The following is a 23149-nucleotide window of genomic DNA, read 5'->3' on the forward strand; positions in this document are numbered from 1 at the left end:
AGATAGAAATAGTCTTGTTCTTCCTACACTTCTAGGAGCACGTGCAATGGGTGTGACCACTGCAGCTGTGACGGGGAGGCTGCACCACTACAAGAATGGGTACAAGTTCGGGGACAAAATCCCTTCTAGACTCTCTTGATTGCCTGCAAAACCACAGTTAAATGTTGGAGAAGAGCTGCGTATTCTTCCCGAAGCTTCAACTCTGAATTAATTAGGTAAAGCAGAATAGTAAAATGGTGTTAAAATATATCCACCCAAAAAGAGAGCATTTAACTTCTATGCAATTGGTTTCTGTGGCAGCCTGAGGGATATAATTTTTTATGTTTCTGCAAAATGTGAAAAAAATGCTTTTCACGTTAAGTCCATCTGTACCAAACATCACGGTCCTGTACAATGTATTGAACTGCTGGGGATCCAGCTGCCACTAGAGTCCAATGTGGGGGGGGGGGTGTAACAATGACCACTTGGGAGCCCATTTTGCAGTCCATCACCTGCCTGTGTTCCTGTCCTGGCTTGATCCTGGCCTTCTCCTTTCTGCCTTTCATGCCTTTTTTTCTTGAAGGGCATTTTCCAGAAGTAGTAAATCAGTACTCTGCAGTGTCAAAACTCTGCTTTCCTCCTCAGTTTCATTTTTTCCCCTTTGCCTTTCTGCGAGTAAACCCATGTTATAACATGGTTTAACATGTTACTGTTACACTCTGTAGAATTTCCTGCATTGTTTTTTACCAAAATTAACTTTCGCTTATTCACTTGTCTCTGGCATATAAACAAATAAAATGCATTGTTCTATGTTTAGATGACTAAAACACTGTTTCAGTTGTTTATTAATAACAGGCAGAGCAAGCCAGCCCAACAAGCTTCCTCTTTGACAAGAAAAGCTTTCTCGTTCTGGATGAATAATGCAAATTGGAGAAATAACACTGCTCCTGCATTTTATGCGTAGGCAGATAATGTCCTGTCCTTCAGCAAATGCATTAGGCAAACAAGAACACTTTGGGGAAACAGCCAGCTCCCAGAATAGAACATTGTGTTCTTGCCATAGGAGAAAGAACTTTCCAAGTAAGTTACAGTACTACCAGCTTTGTGTTTCAAAGTTTTGATGTGCAGCTGCTTTGGGTGCTCTGCCTTTTCAGTCATGACGAGCTGCTGGAGCAGGAGAAGAATGGTCCCTCTACTGCCACCAGGAACACCTGGCTTCAAAGGGCTTGTGCCTTCCCCATCAGGTAGGAAAACAGGGTGATGTTTGACCCTGATGAAGCAATGAAATAAAGCTGCAGGGAGGTTCAGAATGTCCCACAAATATATGCTCAGTATTAGTGGCTTGTGTACTTACTGATTGTAATTTTCCCACCATGTCCTTAGAAGATGTGATAATGTTCTCCGGAAGGAGTCAGAGTAATCCCCCTTTCACTGAAGAGACTTGCTTTCATTTACAGGCTTTGACGGACCAGAGGTTCTCAGCTTCTTCAAGGACTCAGGTGAGGAAGTCCCCAGTGACTCAGCAGGCTCAGCATACCAAGATTTCCAGAAAAGCCTTGTTAGGCTGGTGTTAAAGACATGGATTTATATAGATATTGATAAAGAAATAACAGGGGGGAAAAAAATGTCCACAGGCCTCACACTATAAGAGCTCTAAGGCAGGCAGATTCATGACAAGTGCACCTTTATATATCCACAAGATAAGAAAGAATATGTATTTATGAAACATACATGAATGCAAAACACATGCTGCATACAACAGAAAGATTTTTAGACTGATCTGAACTAGTTAGTGTGTAGGAAAAACACAGACTCAAATGTTTGTCTGGACTATTTAAGAAACAAATGCAGATAAGGTAGGATGTTCTGTTACTCTCACAGAAAATATCACCATTTTTCTTTTCACTTTCTTCATCTTAGACATGTGGGTGGTGAAGACAGCTTATTAATGTGTCTGTAAGATCATAAATAAACTGGGTCTCTGTTAAAGATGTAAATAGAAAGAAGGCAAGAAGGCATGGACAGACACAGAAAACTGGTGAAGGAAACAAAAGAGCCAGCTACATGAGCATCTTTGACAGCTCCATGTTGACTATGGGGAAGATCAAAAGCAATCTGGGGAGCTGAAAAGAAGATTGAGTGTTCAAATGTAGTTTGGAAAAAACCTCAATGCATTAGAAAGTTATTCAAAGCTGAGGTTTACCTCTGGGATAGTGTGTGTGACATATGTGGCACGAACATAACAGAAATAAGATGGCATTTAGAACAATCTTCCCACAGAAGTATGATGAGAAGTACGCCTGTGCAGGGAACATCAGAAGTTATCAATGCCTTCCAGGTGGTGGTTCACTCAGCTCCATGAATTTTGCATACACAATCTTGCAGGTACTCTGTCCATTCCTTATGGGGCAGTGACTCTTTTCTCCCAGCTGTCCTCTCAGTGCCCTGTTCTCTGCAGCATCTCTGCACAGCCGGCTGTTTTATGGCATCCCTACTGACCTGTTGGAATGGGGTCTGGGATCTGGAATGAACTGCCTGATGATAATTTCTTGACTCACTAGTCTGAAAATATATTCAACAATTTATGGGTATTTAAATGACACTCTTCAAAAGGAAAATATCCTAGTAGCTTTGACTACGAACTTTGGTTTTTGAAACTCAAATGTGAGAATGAGGCAGAAGAGACCGAGAACACATCAGGGAAAGTTCATAGTTATTGTTTCTCAAATCATCTAGTAGGAAAGTAAAACTGACCTTGTGTTGCCATAATTTGGTTATTATCTCTGAGCCGCTGTTGTGGTTTGTGCCTGGCCAATGACAAAGGACCACACGGCCACTCGTTCTCCCTTCCCCATTATGGGATGGTGAGGAGGAAATCCACCTAAAATCTCATGGGTCATGACAAGGTTATCACTCACCAATTATGGTCACGGGCAAAACAGACTCAACTTGGGGAAAAAAATCAATTTAATTTATCATTAATGAAACCAAAACAGGGCAAAGGGAAAACACAAAACAGAGCTTAAATACTTTTCCTCCATTCCTCTCTTCCTTCCATGGCCAAATTACTTTGTTCTTGATATCTCTACCTCCTCCTCCCCTGTTGCACAGGGGGACGGCGAGTGATTGTTTATGGTCCCTCAGGTTACTTTCTGCCACTCCTTCCTTTTCAGGGAGAAGGATTCCTTACAGCCTTTCCTTAATCAGAATCATAGAATCACAGACTTACTGAGGCTGGAAAAGACCTTGGAGATAATTAAGTCCAGCCTATGACCTAACACCACATAGGCTAGACCATGGCACTAAGTGCCACATCTGGACTTTTCTTAAATATCTCCAGTAATGGTGACTCCACCACTTCCCTGTGCAGTCCATTTCAGTGCCTGATCACCCTCTCTGTGAGGAAGTGCTTCCTGATACCCAACCTAAACCTCCCCTGTCACAGCTTCAGGTCATGGCCTCTTATCCTGTCACTAATAGCCTGGGAGAAATGACAGCCCCCCACCTGACTACAACCTTCCTCCAGGTAGCTGTAGAGAGTGATAAAGTCCCCCCTAAGTCTCCTCTTCTCCAGGCTAAACAACCCCAGCTCCCTCAGCCTCTCCTTAGAAGACTTTCCCCCAGCCCCTTCACCAGCCTCATCACTCTCCTCTGGACCTGGTCCAGCACCTCAGTATCTTTCTTGAGGTGAGGGGCCCGGAACTGCACACAGTACTTGAGGTGAGGCCTCACCAGTGCTGAGAACAAGGAAGAATTACATCCCAGGTCCTGCTGGCCACACTGTTCCTGATACAAGCCAGGATGCAGAAAATTTTTCTAAACAATCTGATTTTGAACACAATTTATGTTTTCTTTACTGTGTTTTTCAGCAACAACTAAAGATTTCAATGATGCCACATGACAGTGATTAAGAATTTGCCTCCTTTATCTCAGTTTAGCCTCAGACTGTGGAAGCTCTAGGCACAGATTAATTTTTCTTATTGTCTTATTTTCCTCTGATTCCATCAGTTAACTTTATTTGGTCTCTTTTCACTGGGTCTTCGATTTAATCACACTGCCTTGTTTAGCCCTCCAATCTTCTTGTTAAGGGGTGATAAATGACAAAATACAAATCCTCTTCATTATGAATTCAGAGAATGAAATGCTCAAGTCACGAAAGTTTGTTTAGATTTTCAATTCTATCTTTATCATTACACTTAGTAAGTTCAGGGGGAGGAATACCGTTGATACAGAAGTTATGTTTTGTTAAATACTTCACCTGGTATGATGGCCTCTGGTCTGCATCCTATTGTTGCTCTCAGTGTAACATTACTCAATAAAATCCTCTTGCTGGTTTCATTGATCATTTTGTAAAGCAAAATAGCAAAAGTTAATAAAAAAACACTGGACATAGTAACTTGTTCCACAGCATGACTGAAATTCATCACCAGCGATATAAGCTTGGCCAGCTGATCTGAAATTTTCATTCACTTGCCATATAGTGGCCTAAATTTCCTTCGGTAATCATGGAACAGACTAGAATGCAGTTGCCTTCAAAAGCTCACCTGATCTATCCTTCCATGATTCCACAGCAGTCTCACATATTGGACCAATCTTGTCCAAATCTGACATAATGTTAATTTTGGGAGATATGCCACCAGCTCAGCTGCAGGAAAGTTGGTTCTTGAAAAGGTACTGGCATTTATGAAGATTTTAGGATGGGTTTATCTGCTAGTGTTATTATGTCAAAGCCAAGAGATTTCAGGTAGTTTGGGATGCCACACAGCAAAGCATTCTGCAGATTCTGCAGAGCATTCTGCTCTGTCAAGAGCTTACTATTTACATCATTATCTAAATAGAAAACAGCAAGTGAAAAGAAAACACAGTGACTCTCAAAATGCTTTGTAGCAGAGCCAGGAATAAGAAGCCAGTTCTTTTGAATTCTTTTCCATGTCCCTGTCTACCATGCCACATTATCTCATCAAGATATACAGATTAAGTTATCATCTTATGACAAGAAACAGCTTCTATGTGTAGATTAAACATACATGTCTGTGTAGGCATATGGACACATACCTACATATTTCCGTATATACATTTTAAAGATTCCTTGGATAGATGAGTTTCTTTGCCCATGAGCTTTGGCTTTCACATGAAACAGAAAGATACTGACCATCTCCTTTGAGGATAAATGTTGGTATATTTGTCCTTTCTATTTCTTCTTTCTTTTCTGCTCCAGTAATGCCACTTGTCTTTCTGCTGTCTGAAAAATACTACATTAAAAAAAAAAAAGAACACTGAGAACTCTAGCACTTCAAGAGCAAGCTTAGTGCCATCTCATAGCTACATGACCTTTGTGTTACTTTGGTCTGTTTTTTTTTCACCCATACTACACAGGCTCAGATCACTATCTTGCAATTATTTACATGCACAGAGTTTGTATTGCTGCTCTTGCCAAGATACATAGACACGTGACTACCTGAATTACTGCCTTAATACTTTTGAAAATGGTAAATGAATTAGGTAAATGAAATGGTAAACGAATTTGAATACTTAGACAATATATACCTTAAAAAACTGATAGCAAGATCTCAGTACTTAATTTCTGCAATACATAAGATGCAATAACCAATTGTTTAGTTATAAATAATATTGACAATTTATATGTATAGTCATTTGCACTAGGGAAACAATGCCTAGTGTCTTAAGAACTATAATTGGAACAGTCAGGACAGAAGGTTTTTTCCTTCACATGTGTCTTCATAAAATCACAGAATAGATAGGGTTGGGAGGGACCTTAAAGACCATCTAATTCTAACCCCTGTGCCATGGGCAGGAATAGTTCCCACTAGAATAGGTTGCTCAAAGCCCCATCCAACCTGGTCTTAACTTACTAAAATTAACTTGGTTGTTCAAGATATCACTGAAGATTTGTTTGGTACGTGATGTCAGGGAAATAATTTTCAACCACCCTCTTTTTATATACAAACTAAACATTGTTCTTTATTTATTGTTCTATATTTTATATACAAACTAAACATTGTTCTTTGATAAACTGAGGACACCTACAATATGTCTACTAAAGACTAAAAACATTCTTGATCCCCTCTGAGATGCTATCCCTCATTTCAACTTCTTTCCCTGCCCTTCACCCTTCCCTGAATTTGAGCAAAGGTGAATTTGTGTGTACCAGTTTTGAAAGGACCACAGACACACTAACAAGCTGAAAGTGCACAGATTTTCTTAGCTACTCAGAATGTGCATTTTGCAAATCATTATCACATTTTCCAGTGACTAATATTGCCCCTATATCACCAAGAGCTGTCTTTAACAGTATTTTCCCTAATAATGTGTTCCTGAAGTGAGACCAAGGGCTTGTGTTTTTTCAGGTGTTACTCTGCTCTGCAAAACTTTGTGAACTATTTTCCTTTTCCACAGGGATATTGGCAAGCAGGGTTCTGGAAGGTGTTGTCCGCTGCAATGGGATCCGTGAAGTTCTCAGGTGTTCCTGGCCCCAGCTGGATAGCCTTGTGCCAGTGGCAGAGTCTGGCATCTACAGTACCAGGAGCAGGGATGTGGGTCTGAGCAGCTCACTGCCAGATGTGCCAGCTTCAGCTTCTGTCATTGGTGACATTTACCAGGCTGTGACAGAGCTGACCCAGGTCTCTGCCAAAAACCATGGGGCCAGATGCCAAACCTTTTCTCAACAGACTCATGCTATAGGAAGCTCTGATTTCTTGCACACATACATAGACACTCATGTATGCACACTCTCACCTAATCACACAAAGATACTTTTTCATTAATTCTTACTTCTGCTGTGGCTCTCCACCATCTGCAGCTTTAAATTAACCTGTGGATGAAAGCGGTAAAAACGAAGTAGCCAGAATATGCCAGAATTGCTCACAGAATTTTATATGTAATTGGCAACTTGAAACCACGTGCAATTCAAACTCCTGTTTTCACTGAACAGGGAATTGACTTCTGATTCTTGCAAACGCAGTGAGGAAAAAATAAGAAAGGAGAAAAAAGTTGAGGCTGGGCGAGACATATGCTTGGTGGCAACATATGTCTGACTATATTCACCATCAGCTCTCTTTTATAGTGGAGTAAACATGGCACCATGATAAAGTGGATTATGTTTTTAAAAGCAAGATACAATAAACAGGGACCGTGGTCTTGCTAGCTACAGACATCTACAGCACTTTCCCATAATAGAACATCCTGGGAAAACCAAGAGTCGATAGAATATGTACTCCCTTTGTTCAGAGCAGGTGTCCTCCAAATTACTTACTCTCTTCTGGCAATGAGCCTTGCTTCATCCTTGGTCTTCTGGCAGCAGGCCTTGCCTTGCTACTATTTCTGGTTAGCCTTGCTTTTCTTCATGAGGCCCTGCTTTTTCACTAGCTCTCAGGTCTCTCAAATTATTGAGGCAGCTCTCCACATCTGGTAAATTTTGTAAGCAATTACCATAACATCCAATTGCCATCAAAAACCATAGCAATGACCATGAAGTTCTGTACTTCCCTGTGCTGCTGAACCACTGTTTTGCTTTTCTAACAAACATTAGCCATCTGTTTCAAGAAGACCCCCTACAGCCTTTTTTTTTTATTTGTTTTGGTGATGGAAATAGCATAGTGATTCAGTCTGACATCTCTTCAAGTGGCAAATTACTGGTATGCAGGAGCTGTGAGAGAAGCTGGGTTTGACACCACACTGTATTCTGAAGCTGACAAAAAAAAAACATGCCTGCAGGGCTTTTTGAAACAATAGCAAATGGTCATAAATTATTGCACAGGGCATGAGCACTGAAGCCCCAGGTGTAAAGGCTGGTTTGAATACCATGCTCAAACAAATGCATGCTTCAAAACTTTGGGTTTTCCTGTCAAGAGCTGAAAATTTGTATTGAATACAACTGTACCGAAACTCCTGCTGTTTGCATTTAGCTGCTGTGACTTATGCCACTGTGGTTTCTTCTACTGTTGTTGTGTGTGAGTCTGCTTTCTGTTTCTACAGAGCTCTGCTCTACAGAGATTAGCAGCCATTTTACAAAGTGCTGTTATATATAGTCAGCAGCAGAAGACACATAATGTTGATCTTATTTTAATACAGTTGAAAATGTTTCATGTAGAAGTTGTTAGCTTGTTGTAGAGAAACCTTTGCTCTGTGAGGAGCAATCCACATATAAGTATATGTATTCAGGTATATCTTCAGCTGAAATGGATTTAAATACCATTGTTATTTCTTGTGATTGAAAAGGAAAATTGCTGTCTCTTATGCTGTCATTCTCCTTTCAGATCTAGGGGACATTTTAACCAGCTTAGCCCTCAAAGAATTTTGCATCAAATTTTTTTTCATCAGAAAACGTCAGCAATTTTTCACATGAAGTGTTTTATGAAAAAATGACTTTTTTTTTCTGATTCAGAATAAAAAAGAATATATTTTACTGTGAAGAGATTCCTGACTTATCATCCATAATGTGTAATGTATTATTTTGGTTTAATTTCATTAAAAAGAGCTTTATCAAAAGTTGGGTTTTTTTGGGGGGGGGTTTGGTTTGGTTTGGTTTGGTTTTTTTCCCCTGGAACTGGCTGTAACTAGTAACGACAAGAGAAATAAGCATTAAAAGCTCAAATGAAAAATAGAATGTCAGTGACATTTAAAAATTACTGGATTTTAAAAAATAAGCCTACATATCTGGAGTGAAAGCTGGTATTTTCTGCTAAGCTGTTATCAGGAGTTATAGTGACAAGCTACAAAGTTTTCCTTCTTAGGTGTAAGAAATATGAGTTAAGTTTTGTTGCTACTGCTGCAAACCACTAACAAAGTCCAGGATGATGATGGTAGAGAAGATGGGTATTGAAGAAGCTTCTAAGGACAGAGGGTTTAACAGCGCTCCTGCCTGTACTGTCCAGAAGATTGGTTCAATAACCATAAAAACCAAAGCATCTGAAGATTTAGAAACAGACTTGGTGTTTAGACATCATATCAAATACTTCTTAGTAGGAAACAGTTCACAGTTTTACTTTAGAGATCTCTAATCAAGGACCAGCTGTACTACAGATGAAAGAGTTCTGAAGAGATGGAGAACATCAGTATGTGAAAGGGTTAAAGCCAGTGCTATATCTCCACTGTCATGCACCTGCCAGTAAAATGAGGTGATTGTAGTAATATACTTTACTTTATGGCTCCTCCTCACCCATCCCCTTAAAAAATCTTTCTAATATCAAACACTTAATTTAGCCAGTTCATTCCTGTATTTTCTTAGTAATATATATGCCTGGGAACAATGCCATTTATTTTGCTGGGTGTTCTCTATCTCTGATGACTGTCAGTACATTTTCTGTCTCATTTTTTATGGGGACTAGCAGTACCTATACTACTGACTTCAGGGATGGGGTGCTAGTGAGGGCCCTCAGCCTGGTATTTGGGGATGTGCTGGGTTTACTGCAGAACACTTGAAGTCTTACAGAGATGAACCAGGGGCTCTTGTGGTTGCAGGACCCAATGTAGAAGCACAGGAGAAACATCTCAAAGGAATTCCAGCCACTCCTGCTAGTGAGTCAGCTTCACTGCAGGCACAACTTAAATGCCACCATGAAAATGCACACAGCATGGGGAATAAACAAGAGGGGTTAGAGATGTACACATGCCTGTGGGCCCATGATTTGATGGGCATCATGGCAACATGGTGGGATGACTCCTGTGACTGGAGTATTGGAATGGAAGGCTACAGGACCTTAAGTAAGGGAGAAGAACTTGGTGGATGAAAAGCTGGACATGATCTAACAGTGCAGGGCTGCAGCCCAGAAGGCCAATCACATCCTGAGCCGTATCAAAAGAAGCATGGCCAGCAGACTGAGGGGGATGGTTCTGCCACTCTATTGTGCTCTGGTAAGACCTCACCTGGAGTACTGCATCCAGGTGGAGCCTCCAGCACAGAAAGTTCATGGACTTGATGGAACGAGTACAGAGGAAGGCCATGAACATTATCAAGGGGCTGGAACACCTCTCCTACAAGGACAGGCTGAGAGATCTGGGGTTGTTCTGACTGGAAAAGAGAACCTCATAGTGACCTTCCAGTATCTGAAGGGGCCTACAAGAAAGTTGGAGAGGAACTGTTTACAAAGGCTTGTAGTCATAGTATGGGGGACAATGGCTTTAAATTAGAGAAGAGTAGATGTAGACTGGAATTTAGGAACAAGTTCTTTACCATAAGAGTAGTGTAACAATGGAACAGTTTGCCCAGAGGGGTAGTAGAGGCCCCATCCCTGGACACATTCAAGGGGAGGCTCAACAATGCTCTAAGAGACCTGGTCTAGTTGAGGATATCCCTGCTTACTGCAGGAGTGTTGGACTAGATGACCTTTAGAGGTCCCTTCCAACCCAAATCATCTTTTGATTCTATGATTCTGTGACAGAGAGGGGAGACAAGGAGGGGGTATTGCCCTCTTAAGTCAATGACCATCTGGTGTGCATGGACCTCCACCTGGGGGTGGATGAGGAGCTGACCAAGAGCTTATGGGTTTGGTTTAAAGGAGGGCAGGGACAGATGACTTTATAGTGGGGCTCTGCTACAGGCTACCTGACCAGGAAGACTGAGTGGATGAATGGGTGCCTTTTATAGACAGCTGGGAATAGCCTCACATTCATTAGCCCTGTTCCTCATGGCAGGGCTTCAACCACCCAGATATCTCTGTTGATGGGACAACAGATAACCAGTGCAGCGCAGAAGGTTCCAGATACCTGTTGGAGTAACAACATGTCAGGGCATCAGCAGTGCAGAAGGTTCCTGGAATGCATTGATGATGACTTTCTTCTCCAAGTGACAGAGGAGTGAGTGGAACTGTGCTCTTGTGGTCACATTAATGATGCATCATGGGTGCCTTCGTGTGGTTTAACTTACTCTACCAAAGGGCACTTCTCAAGACTGGTAAGTCTTCTGGACAAGCTCTCTGTATGAAGCACAGAGGCTGGAGAGTGTGGAGTTTCTAACCAACTTTACTGGATGAAAACTGTAATGTGGGTAACTGGAGGAAGGATTTCCCCTGCAGATTAGTATAGTTTCTATATTTTGTTAATAGATTTCATAATCTAAAAGAAAATTAACAAATAAATTCCTTGGAAATTTAGGGTTGGAAATGCTTTTCAATAGAGCCTTGAAATGGTAACACAAATAACTTGCACAAAAATTCAGTATAAGCTCCTTGATAATAATGATTAATTTCCTTCCATTAAATTAGATTAAATTATGAACATTCGTTCTTCAGAGATACTCCTGCTATGTAATGTACAAAGGACAAAAGCCAAACAGTGTTTACAGGCACAGGAATCAATACAAAAAGTTATTGCTACTGTTTTTTATGTCCTTCATGCATTATATACCCAATAATACACCTAATGTTTTATTATTTTAAATGCTGACACAATTTATTTTAAAATAGGGTTTCCTAATGAATTTTAAAATTTTTCTTCAATACCTTGGACAAATCCTCCAATCACATAACTAGACATTCAGAGTGAATATAATTTTTTATAATACATTAAAGTTCTACAAGAGCATAATTTCTGTTTCAAAGAAGCACTGTAGGAAGACATGAGTTATTTGTGCCTATCTACCTTTCTTGGAACATAATTTTTATTCAGGATCAAATATCTGGTATGAATATGCACTCAAATTAATAAGTTACTGCCAACTAAGTAAGCACAGACTGGAAAAAAAATGCTGATGAGGAAGCTTCAGTAACATATGGCAGCTGAAGTTCAGTCCAGGTCTTAATTTTAAAAATAAAAAATGTGTGCACTCTACAATCTTCCCTCTGTGGGCAGTGGGTAAAAAACATACTCCAGGACTGTTCCCATGAAGAAGTTCAGCACACAAAAACCTTGTTCCTGTCTGGAGAAGATGCAGAAGTGATGAGAAGGGATTGATTAATGGACCTCTGAAACAATTTAATTGTACATTGCTTTCATAAGGATGTCTTTCCACAGAGCTCAGAGGCCCAAGCTTAAGTGTTATGTTGCACATCACTGTTCTTTGCAGAAACTGAAGTCTACCATGAAAGGACTAATTTAAATGGCAATTCTATGCATGATTTTTCAGCCTCTGTTCAGCATATTAATCATTGTACATTAAAAGTGAAGAACATAAAAAAAAAAAGACTCTTTGGAAGAAACACACGGTTTAATAGTTCTCTGTATCAGAGTGAATATAGTGTGGTTTTCTCTTTTTCTTTAAACATGAAGAATGATAATAACGTGTAAAAAACAAATAACTGAAAAATAGTACCCATGAAATTACAGCACCGGTGTATAATCATTACACAGATCCTTCTCTTCATAATAATATGTCTTCTTTCCATGTAAAAAATGGCAGCTTTAAAAACACCACATTTTCTACACATAGATTCCATCACCTGACACTGGAAAACCTCCTTATGTTTTGAGAACCTGAAAACCTGTGTAGGATTTAACGATCCTCTGTGCTTAGAATACTGGTGAAGTCCTCCAAGATGCTTAAACCAATCTAGCTCTAGCATGGTCAGCAGGAGTGTAGAATAGCTCTTGTGTTCCTAGGAGGAGTTAAAACCATTCCTTCCTCTTTACTAAGAAGCAAGCAAACAATCAAACAAACAATCAAAAAAAGAAAATTAAAAAAGAACCAACTAACTCCCCTAATTAATAGTCACTAATAGTAGTGACTATTGTAGTCACTACAATACTGTCATACATACCCTGTAAGAACATGAATACTGATATTATAGCTCTGCTATTCAGGAGAAAAAACATTATCTGTACAATGGTTTACACACTCTCTGCTTTCAAATTTGGTCAGGCCACACAGCTCCAAACTGAAGCAAAATACAAAAATCATATGCTGCAGACAGGCTCAGTCTGAGAGGGCTCCTCCTCCACAGCTGTTCAGCATGTATACACAGACAGGGAATGTAATCCCAATTAACCTACCACCGTTCTAGCATGTTAACTCCTGGTTCAACATTTAACTGGCTGAAACATTCTACCATTTAGTGTGCTGCTGGTGGGGGAAAGACACAGGAGTTTGGAGGGAGCCCCAGCACAGCTGGCTGTGAAAGGGATGTGAGGCCCTGAGAAATGAATTAAAGACTCAGGAAGGGGCTCAGGCCCCACCCTGGCTGCTGGCAGAGGATCCAGGGGGAGCATCCTGAGAACAGGAGGGCAGCATGGAGTGGGGAATTCTGTGTCTTGTACTGCTGTAAAAGCCTGCCCTAGGGCAAATCATGTTGATCTCTAAAAAAGTGACCTCCAGTGTTCCAAAACTCAGCCTTATGAGTGATTTCACTACTAATTTCTGGTGGCTTTTCTGAGATGCCTTCACTTTGAAGTAGCATAAAATGGAGAACTATGGTTCCACTGGGTACTGTTTCAGTGTCCCTAAGAATTTTCCAGGGGATGACGAGACAATATAAACCTGTTGATTGCAGAGTTTCCATCCTTACTTCATTTTCTTAGAAACCCTAGGTCCCCAGGGCCTTCAGATCATGTGTTGTAAGTGTTGCTGGAAAAAAATAACAAACCTATTTTTGCAAATGATTACATTTAATAATATATTTTAATTTGTGGCTGTAAGTTAGAAAATGCATGGAAATGAACTCAGCTGTAGCAGGTCTAAGAGGCTTCAGCTACTTTCTATAACATCATGGTCAGGTTATTTGATTTCTGGACACAGTTCAGAGAGAGGTAAAATCAACATCCACTTGGCAGAATTTGTTTGTTTTTCTGTTCATTCCTCCACTGTTTTTCCAGTCCATCAAGATTTCTACAGGAAAACAGTATTTGTTTTCTTTTGAAGCTAACAGAAAGCACAACATGTTACCCATAAAATAAGAGAAGGCCTTAATACATTGCTGTTTTCCTGAGCTTTGTGAGCCAGATTCTACCCACAATTAGTTATGAGGTGAGCTTGACCTGTACATTGTTTGTACATGCCACCTCTCACTGCCATTTCAAATAAATTGACCGCAGAAATAAGAATGGAAAAAATCTCAACAAAAATGGTAGACTTTTTATGTGGGTTTTTTTTCTGGTTTTGGTGGGGTTTTCTTTTTTGTTGTTTTTTGCTTGTTTTTTTGTTTTGATTTTTTTTTCCATATTTGTTTCTGATCCTGTAAGTTTTCATCTCATTTGCAGGAAATGAATATGATGTATGCACTTGCCACATTAAGAATACATGAAGAAGAACTGATTTTGATTATGATTTAAACACTTGCTGATCAGAATATGTACAAATATGCTCACAAACACATGCTTTTTCTCAGCTATGAGTCTCTGAGCTTATTCAGAATTAGTCCTGGCAGTGACTAATCTCTGAATTCATCTTCCATAAAAAAAAAAAAAAAAAGTAGTTGCTATGTCAAGTATGGTAAACCTTTAAAGAAAACTGTCCTAAAAACTTGTCTGGAATGTGATGATTTCACCAACCCATGGGACAGAGTGTGCACAGATTTCCAGCTGTAGAAATCTGTTCATGGCTTTATGACAAAACACTAACCTGACCAGGGGCCAAATTCTGGTGTGGTGTGAGGGACTGGAGAACTGATTTAAACTGATGGAGTTGCACCAAGGGGTACTTTCTGCTCAGGAGTCCCAGAAATGTCCTTGGTGAGTATACTCCAGTTGACAAGGCTATGTTCCTTCAGAGACAGGTTTTGCTGATCTCTTGCTGAATAACATCCACTTAAGACACTGAAATCTCACTATATCTGATGGATGAAGTAGGAGAACCATTCTGGAATGAGGCCTGGAGATGGAACTCTTTCCAGTGGTCTAAAGTGGGGGAAAGCATACAGCACTGCCTGGGAGAGAGTCCCAGTATGGTCTACTTCAGACCACTGACAGAACATAAATATTCATTATGGCTCTTGGGACAATAAATTTACACTCTTTGTAACAAAAAAGTACTCACAAAAATATTTGTAATTCAATTTAGTGTATTTTGCAGCATTACATAATTGATGACCTATTTCAATGCTCAGTAAATGAATTGACAAAAAAGTAGGGGTGGGAATGGTAAAATAATCTGACATAACTTGTACATTATTCTTGACATTCTTGACAGACATAATGTATGTCTGTTGAAGAAAAGACCCAATATCCATATGCTGAGATCTTTGACAATCTGAGAAGTGGCTGTGAATATGCACAGTGTATACAAGCATTAAATTTGTAGTCCTGGACTCTGAAGTTAAAGCCCCCATCATTTGGACATGAGTTACTGGGACAGAAGCTATGTGCTTGATTCCACCATTACTTTATGAGAGTTATTCTAAATAAGATAAAACTGAAAAAGTGAGATTTGTGCAAGCCTTCTTTCCTTTTTCAGAGCAACAGCTAGCTGCTCCTCATGGAAGTGATTTGCTGTGGCAGTCTGTCCCACCAGTGTGGCCATGACCTCAGTGGGGTCCTCTGCCAGGTGGGTTGTTAGGGCCTTCTTATCTTCCACGGAGAAGAAAAAAGGAAAAGACAAGAAAATTACTCTGTAAAATATTACCCATACCATTTTTCAGGACCTTTTGAAGCACTTTGCCTTGAGTCACGTGGTAATACTGAACAGAGGTGAGCACTATTCATGCTGTCAGGGCTCTGAATTTGTGCTCCCCTTCTCCCACCCCATAGGGCATCTGGCTCTGAGACTCAGGGAAGGACCATCCCCTGGACCCAGGGGTTTCTCCATCCCTGCTGCCCTGCCTGTGCCGAGCTGTGGCCCTGAACCAAGAGCCCACCCTGTCCCAGGCTTGTGCCATCCTCACCCCACTATCTAACCCTGGATGCCCTTATTGTGCCTCATTTCCCAAATACCTCGTCAGAAAGTCAAACCCACTACATTAAAATGAGGCACATATTGATAGCTCTCCTTTAACACTACACACTTAGTGTTAAAGGAGCCGTGTCATAGTGTCAGAGTGTTTGTCTTAGACATCCTTTTTCACACTGCTTTCAAAGTCAGTACAAAATCTGATAAAAAGAACCATACAAAAAAAAAAATAATTCTGCTGTCAAGAAAAAGACAATATTGACTAAAAAACATGGACCATACATATCCAAAACTGTCAAAGAGTGAAGCTTTGATCTGAAAAGATGTAATGTGAAAATATGTAGTCTTCATTGTACCATTTCCCTCATGGACAGGTAGGAACTGAATGTTGCAAGATATATCCCCCATGTAAATAGGAAATATATATAATCTATTACTTGTCTTTTGTATGCATACTGAGAAGAAACTAATTTCCATAGCTGTCAAAACATTTCAAAGTTTAGTGATTATACTTGCAATACTAAGTGTGTAATAACAATAGATGGAATATAAGGAGTAGAAAATCTTTTTGCTTCTATCAGGTTAAGCGGAGAAGGATATGCTGAAGGACAGGTCGAGATGGTTGGAGCCAGTGAAGAGAAATGAAGAGTCCAGCTCATCATGAAGTATCATCCTGTTCACATATGCACTTGGAGCCATTGACTGTGCTGCTATTCAACTCGAAGAATACAATGTAAATAATTTACTCTTAAAGTTATACGACTCTGATGGAACAAGTATCTAGATGGATTTTTAAACTGTTGTTTCATTTGTTAAGTATCTAACCCCATTCAAACAGACAAGGACACTTGCAGAGCAAAGCAATCTTTTCCTCTTGCTGTAAAAACACTTAATCAAATTCACTACCTCAGAACAATTTCAGTAGCAACATCTGATTTTGCAAACACAAGATTAAACATTTGCTGATAGAATATGCAAGCACAACTCAGCTGAATACAGTAGAGCTGTGCCTGCCTGTGTCAGCAATGGATTTGGCCCCAAGGCTTCATTATTTAGACTGCAAATTCCTGATGTGAGAAACTATGTCTCTGTTTGAGAGATGCTTCAGATACTTCAGCCGCTTTATAAATAACAAATAAGATCACAACTAGAAGTCTCAGAGAAGAGGAAGACTAAATTTGAGAGAGAGGGCTTTGTACAAATACAGAAAACCCTCACTCCAGCTACTTTCCTGGGACTCAGGAAAAAAAAAACAAACCCTAAATCCCCCCAAAATTTAGGTACCTATGAGGTATGTTGTTCTTTAATTATAAGCTTTGATCAGTGTGTCTGGTCTCTGAAGAAACTTCAACGTATGTGCTCTGGACAGTGAATTATTAATCTATGGATGGTCCTGCTGCAGATCCCAGTGTCCTTATTAGGTTTTGGGGAAATACACAGAAGAAAGTAAAGTACAGGAAGAATGTTTATGGCTCCTTTTTTGGATGCTCTCAGCAGGTCTCAGAAGATATGTACCTTTGCTATGAACTTCTGGGCAATGTCTCACCATCACATGATGCTGTTGAAGTCATCACCTATCCAGGCACCATGAATCCTGGCACCTTCTCACCTGGAGAGAGCTGGTAATCATGCAAAGGCATTTTACACAACCTAACTGAGCAGCTGAAATTTGCTTTGACTCATAAAAAACAAAGAACTAAGCAGTGCAGCCCTTAAGAACTCAGCTTCACTTGCAAATTATTGGGAAAATTTTTACTCTAAATTTTTACTCTAGATATGGAATTTCATGGTCTTTATGAGGGAATGAAGGCTTAAATTTTTGAGATATTACATATACATTTGATGAGTAACCTAACCTTTGTCTGTGCCATTAGCAGTCTAGGCAAGCATCACTGTCCTTGAGCATCTTGAGACCATGACTAAATAGGAGCTTCAATAGTGTGATGAGTACAAGCAGATCCCAGAAGAGTGACTCCACAGAACTGAACTTGTTTGAATACTCATTAGGTGAATGTATAGAGATGGCTATAGAGTCAAATTATTAGTAGGAATCTGCAAAAGCCCTCTTGCTGCAGAGATTATTGGAAGATGACAATCACAGTGCCACTTTTTCAGCACAGACCAACGCTATTCTAAGAGATATATGCAAGGGAAAATTCTCATGTAATTGAAACTTATTCCCACTGAAAATATTAACATGAAATGTGTTACCTATATGATCCTCTGGAACAATGTGAACAGTAATAGCTTTGAGACAGATAGAAAACTAGATCCATCTGAGAAGACAAGGACTACCTTGGGACTTCAGGTCCTTCTGCTGGTTTGTTGAATCTTGGAAATGACAGGTTCATTTAGAAGATACATAAATTTCTTATTTCAGTTTATCTAGTCTCAGGAAACCTCTGAAAGCCTCAGAGATTTTGTCAGTACCCTTCTACTGCCACAAGCAGTAGAACAATCTCTTTATTTCAGGTTGTCTAATCTGACATGACTTTTATGAATGTACACTTTATAGATTAAACTTTGAAGGCACAAGGAAAAAGCTTCTGTGTTTTGGGGATGTGAATGTTACTAGAAGCTGGATGAACCAGCAGTAAACAGCACATACTTCATTGTACAATGATTAATAAAATGCATTTTTCATTATTATTGAGATGGAATCTTCAATGACTACCAGTAGTAATGATGATTTTCCTACAGAACTGATGTAATATCTGTCATATGATAAATATAACTTGTTCTCTTCTAATACAAAAATAGATACTGTAGTTTTAAGTGAAATGAGCAACTACTGACAAAAAAAAAGTTTACCCATAACATATTACTTTGTTACTGATCATCTGATCTAATCATCTGCCTTCCAAAGTGTTCATAATATTTCTTGAGACAAAGCAGCCTTTTTTAACCCCTTTGCAGGACAGAGTTTAGAAAAACATCTCCTTTGTAAAAAAAAGACACTTCTTTGGGATAAATTGTTTCTTCTATACATTGAGAGAGAAGAATGGAGTATACATAATTGTGAGAGGAATAAGGATTGTGTACTTCTACACAAATAACAAGACCATTCAGAACACAACAGTGGTGAAGGATCACCAGACAAAGCAATTTAATCAGAGAATTTTCTGAAATGTCAATAACTGATTTTTCCCAGATATATTTGGCTGATCTAAATTTGTGCCTTTTACTTTAAGGACTACACAGAAGTAAGTTAAATCTTAATCATTCTACTCAGTTATTACAAATCAGTGAAGCTGTAGCAGTGAAACTGTTTCTGTTCTCAGATATGAGACTTTTTCTGATACAAATTAAAAAATTCAGTCTCTGGTTAAGCATGTAAAAAAAACAACTTCACATATAAAGTATAAAGAGAACAGCTTACACAAGGAGCACACCCAGCATGTGAAAAAATGTAGAAGGTTTGAGGGTTAAATTGAAATCAATATATAATAACTTACTTTATATGGTGTTTTTTTGGTTTTGTTTTTGTTTAGCGGAATGGGAGAAACCTCATTTAGTGTTAGCCCCAACAGCACTTGGGAACACATTTTTTTGTTTGTTTGTTTGCTTTTAAAGTTGCATTATCTGATCAGCAAACTACAAAAACTAGTTCTATATTCAAGTATCTGAAGCAGAAGCAGTGGCTTTTGCTCACTCATTATATTTGTTGAAAATTCCCTCTCCTCCCATCTGGTCAAAGAAACAGAAAAACCCCCAACCCTTTCATCCCTTCAAGTATGCTCTAGCAAAAAGGTAGGGAGAAGCAATGGAGTTTACTCAGTTCTCCAGAGCATAGTATTTGTAGTTGATTTTGTAGTTCTATTGCCAAGCAATAGGAAGTTCACAGAGTGCCTCTTGACCTATGAAGGTCACTGCACTCCAGGCTCAAAGAAATTGTTCATGACTACAATATATAGGTACTGAAGTCTTTGTGTGTGTGATACTCAGAAGGGAAAATTTGTCAATGAGTCCTTGACACAGAACACTGGTTACAGCAATAACAAGTTAACCCACTATGGTTTTGTGGACTGGGCACAGGCAGAGTTCTTTTTATGAAGTTTGAAACCTCTCTCCTTCATTTTCCCTCTATGTAATATGGGAACAATATCTCTCTGCTGCAAAACAGAGATATTTTTGCAAGCATAAAATCATCATTATTGGTTTGTTTTTCCCATTGTAGATCAAACCCAGTCAGATGCAATGCAGTATGTTGTGTGTACAGAAATTTGGGAGAAGAGATGATGGGAATACCCAAACTAATGTACCTGAAGTCTAATAAAAATTAACTGTGGGGTACCGAGAAGTACATGGGAGCTGTGGATAGAAACACAGAGGTAGGTGGGGAGATCTGGCTTTGAGCACCAGCAGTGTCTCAGGATAGGAATATTGTGAGCTCTGAGATCCAGGCTGGGCTGGTATAAGCATTGCTCATGGGTGGGTGGAAAGAAGCTTCTGGAATCTGTACAAGGAAGTTAAAAAAGGTATCACTAACTCAATTTATCCATAAGCTCATAGTGATCCTAGTGGTCAACGTTCAGGTACATCACTGAAAAGAGCTTTCAGAGACCACAGAGGCTGAAGATTTTCCTGTTGTCTGCTCCCCAGGGTCCCTGTTCTGCCTTCATTTTCAGCTTCCCCTTTTCCTTCTTGTCTCCTCTATATTTCTTCATTTCCCCTGAACTTTTCCTTAGTAATTTCCTGTCCTATTCCTCCTTTATCTCCCTCTTTTCTGCATTCCATGTTACTTTCTTCTTTGTATTTCACAGTATACCTGTGTACTGTTTTTCTTGAAGTCTCTCCATGTGTTGTTCCTTCAGTAAATGATAGCACTGACAGCTCTTCAGCCCTGATTGTCTTCTCCAGTTCCCTTGCTTGGATGTAAAGTTCCTGTGTCTAATGTTTCTGTTTAGGGAACCCAAACCAAGCCAATGATCCCAAGCCTACAGCTACATGCCATATAGCTGCACAGAAATGCCTTGTTATAAAAAAATCTGTTTCAGTGTAAGATAAAAGAAACATATAATAATTATTGATAATTAGCAGATAATTAATATTGTCAGGGAGCAAAATACAAGAGAGAAGAACAAGCCTGATGAGCCAAAGTCTTAGCAACTTGTCTCTAAGAAAGACAGAATTTTTGCAGGTACCCCTGTAAAGAAGATGAGTGATAGGGGTGATCTGAGGCAGAGAAGGAGAGGCCATAGAACATTTAAGGAATAACAAAACAAAAAGCAGTGTCCTGGTTTTGGCTTGCATAGAGTTTATTTTCTTCACAGTAGGTAGTATGGGGGCTGTGTTTTGGATCTGAGCTGAAAAGAGTGTTGATAATACAGAGTTGAGCGGTGTTTACAGAGTCAAGGCTTCTTACCCCACCCCACCCAGTGAGTAGTCTGGGGGTGCACAAGAAGTTAGGAGGGGACACAGCTCACCTCAGGTGACCTAAGGGATATTCCATTCCATATGGCATCATGCTCAGCACAGGAAGGTGAGTGAGGAAGAAGGAAAGGGAATGTTTGGAGCTACAATATTTGTCTTCCCAAGTCATCATTTCATGTGATGGGGCTGTGCTATCCTTGAGGTGGCTGAACACGTGGCTGCTCACGGGAAGGAGTGAATGACTTCCTTCATTTGCTTTGCTTATGTGTGCAGCTTTTGCTTTTCCTATTAAACTGTCATCATACGGATTTTCATATTTTTCTCAGTTTTAGCCTTCCAGATCTCCATCCCACTCAGGAGGGAGTAAGCTGTTGTGTGGGACTCAGCTGCCTGCTGGGGCTAAACCATGGCAATCAGAAGAGACCTTGTGTGAAGATTCTCTATAGGATATCTTCATGAATGACCAGATGTGGGAGCTAGTCCTGCGCTATCGAATGGGAGAGAGAAAGGCTATGGAAGGCCTGTGAAAATGAAGAACAGTTTCTGACCTCCGTCTTAGAGCAGGAGGAGCTAGCAGAGTGACATGGCTGAAATGCTTCAGCTAGGTGGGTATTGTTGTCCATGTAGTTCTGATTTCAAGCTTTTTTTGCTTTCTATAGTTAGAACAACTAAAAGAAAACACAGTGGGATTCATATTACATTATTTCAAAAGCTGCGGCTAAGGATAGCACTGATCCTTGTGCAACTTTTAGTTGAAGAGCCAAAGTCTGTGATGCTAGATGATGACATTAAAGTTTCACTGTAGAGTTGTGGTTGGATATGAGATTCTTCCAAAATACAAAGAGGATAGAGAAGACATGCAAAATATCCACCTTCATCTGAAGACATCCTACAGGAAAATGCAGGTGGAAAGCAGCTGTGGGCAGCTTCTCTGGAAAAGTTCCTTTCATAACAGTGTCTTTGTTTCTGGGTGACTTGTCTCCAAGGCTTCCTTCAAGAAACTGGCAAGTCCTTTTCCATTGTCACTGAGGACAAAGACTCCAAAGCATCTGATTCCAAATGCCATTTCAGTGCAAGGTTGCTGCTCAGACCTCACTCTAAGCCTCCTTACCTATTCTATCCAGCTCTGGTTTGTGTCCCCGTCATCACAATACCTTGATTTTTTATTTCCTAATTGAAATCACTAATCTTACAGTTACAGAGGAATCAGGTCAGCTTCACAGCAAGTATAATAGGGACCAGAAATTCTTTCATCTCTTCCTCCAGAGCTTTGGTGAGATTCTTATTCTACTTCTGCCAAATCCAGCTAACTTTTCAAAGCAAATATATTATTTAATCTAAAAAGGACTCAACTCATTGTATTATTTAATGTCAAGCGTGTCTTAATATAGCAGCACATCAACATCAAACTCCCAAAACAGGAATGATTGGTAACCAGTGAATTACAAAAAAACCAGCAAGATGTTCTTGTACAAACAGATTAAATATATGGGGTACTTCTCTTTAAGTGGTTGTCATACTGAACCATCAGAAGCAAAACTAAAAACCTGTAGTACTTTTGTGATATGAGCTCTTAAGTCTCATTAATATTAATTGTTTATATGGTTCAAAGAGGTAATATATACCAGAATATTTTACTTAATGTAACTGGTTGAAATACAAATGTTACTGCAGGCAATTGGAAGAAAAAAAATATTGAGTGTCTGATTCTGCAACCTCTTTTTCATCTAGTTAAATATCCAGTCATAGAGAATGTACCTCCATGCTGACCGGCGGACTGCATCAGGCCCTGATTTTCTAAATCAAACCTTTCCTTCGTATTAGAGTAAGACAACTTTGAAATTATGGTTTTGGAAAGACATTTATTGGCTGTGTTTAGTATCATCATCTAATCCTAACATAGCTGTGTTGAGAAAACCTACTTGTCTTTCCTTCCATCCTCAGAAGAATAATAAGTAAGAATATCAATAATGTGTGACACTTGCATAACGTCCTTCTTTTCATAATCTTTAAGGACTTCATGGT

General features: G+C 39.6%; 1 long non-coding RNA gene across 1 annotated transcript; it reads left to right on the forward strand.

Annotated features, from left to right (window-relative positions):
* The first annotated feature begins 1057 nt into the window (after positions 1 to 1057).
* Positions 1058 to 18397, forward strand: LOC139790022 (uncharacterized). The gene is made up of 2 exons (XR_011723346.1): positions 1058 to 1223; positions 16333 to 18397. It is a non-coding gene; the product is annotated as an uncharacterized lncRNA (long non-coding RNA).
* The last annotated feature ends 4752 nt before the right edge of the window (positions 18398 to 23149 follow it).

Source organism: Heliangelus exortis, chromosome Z (assembly GCF_036169615.1).
Source record: "Heliangelus exortis chromosome Z, bHelExo1.hap1, whole genome shotgun sequence".
Lineage (NCBI taxonomy): Eukaryota > Metazoa > Chordata > Aves > Apodiformes > Trochilidae > Heliangelus > Heliangelus exortis.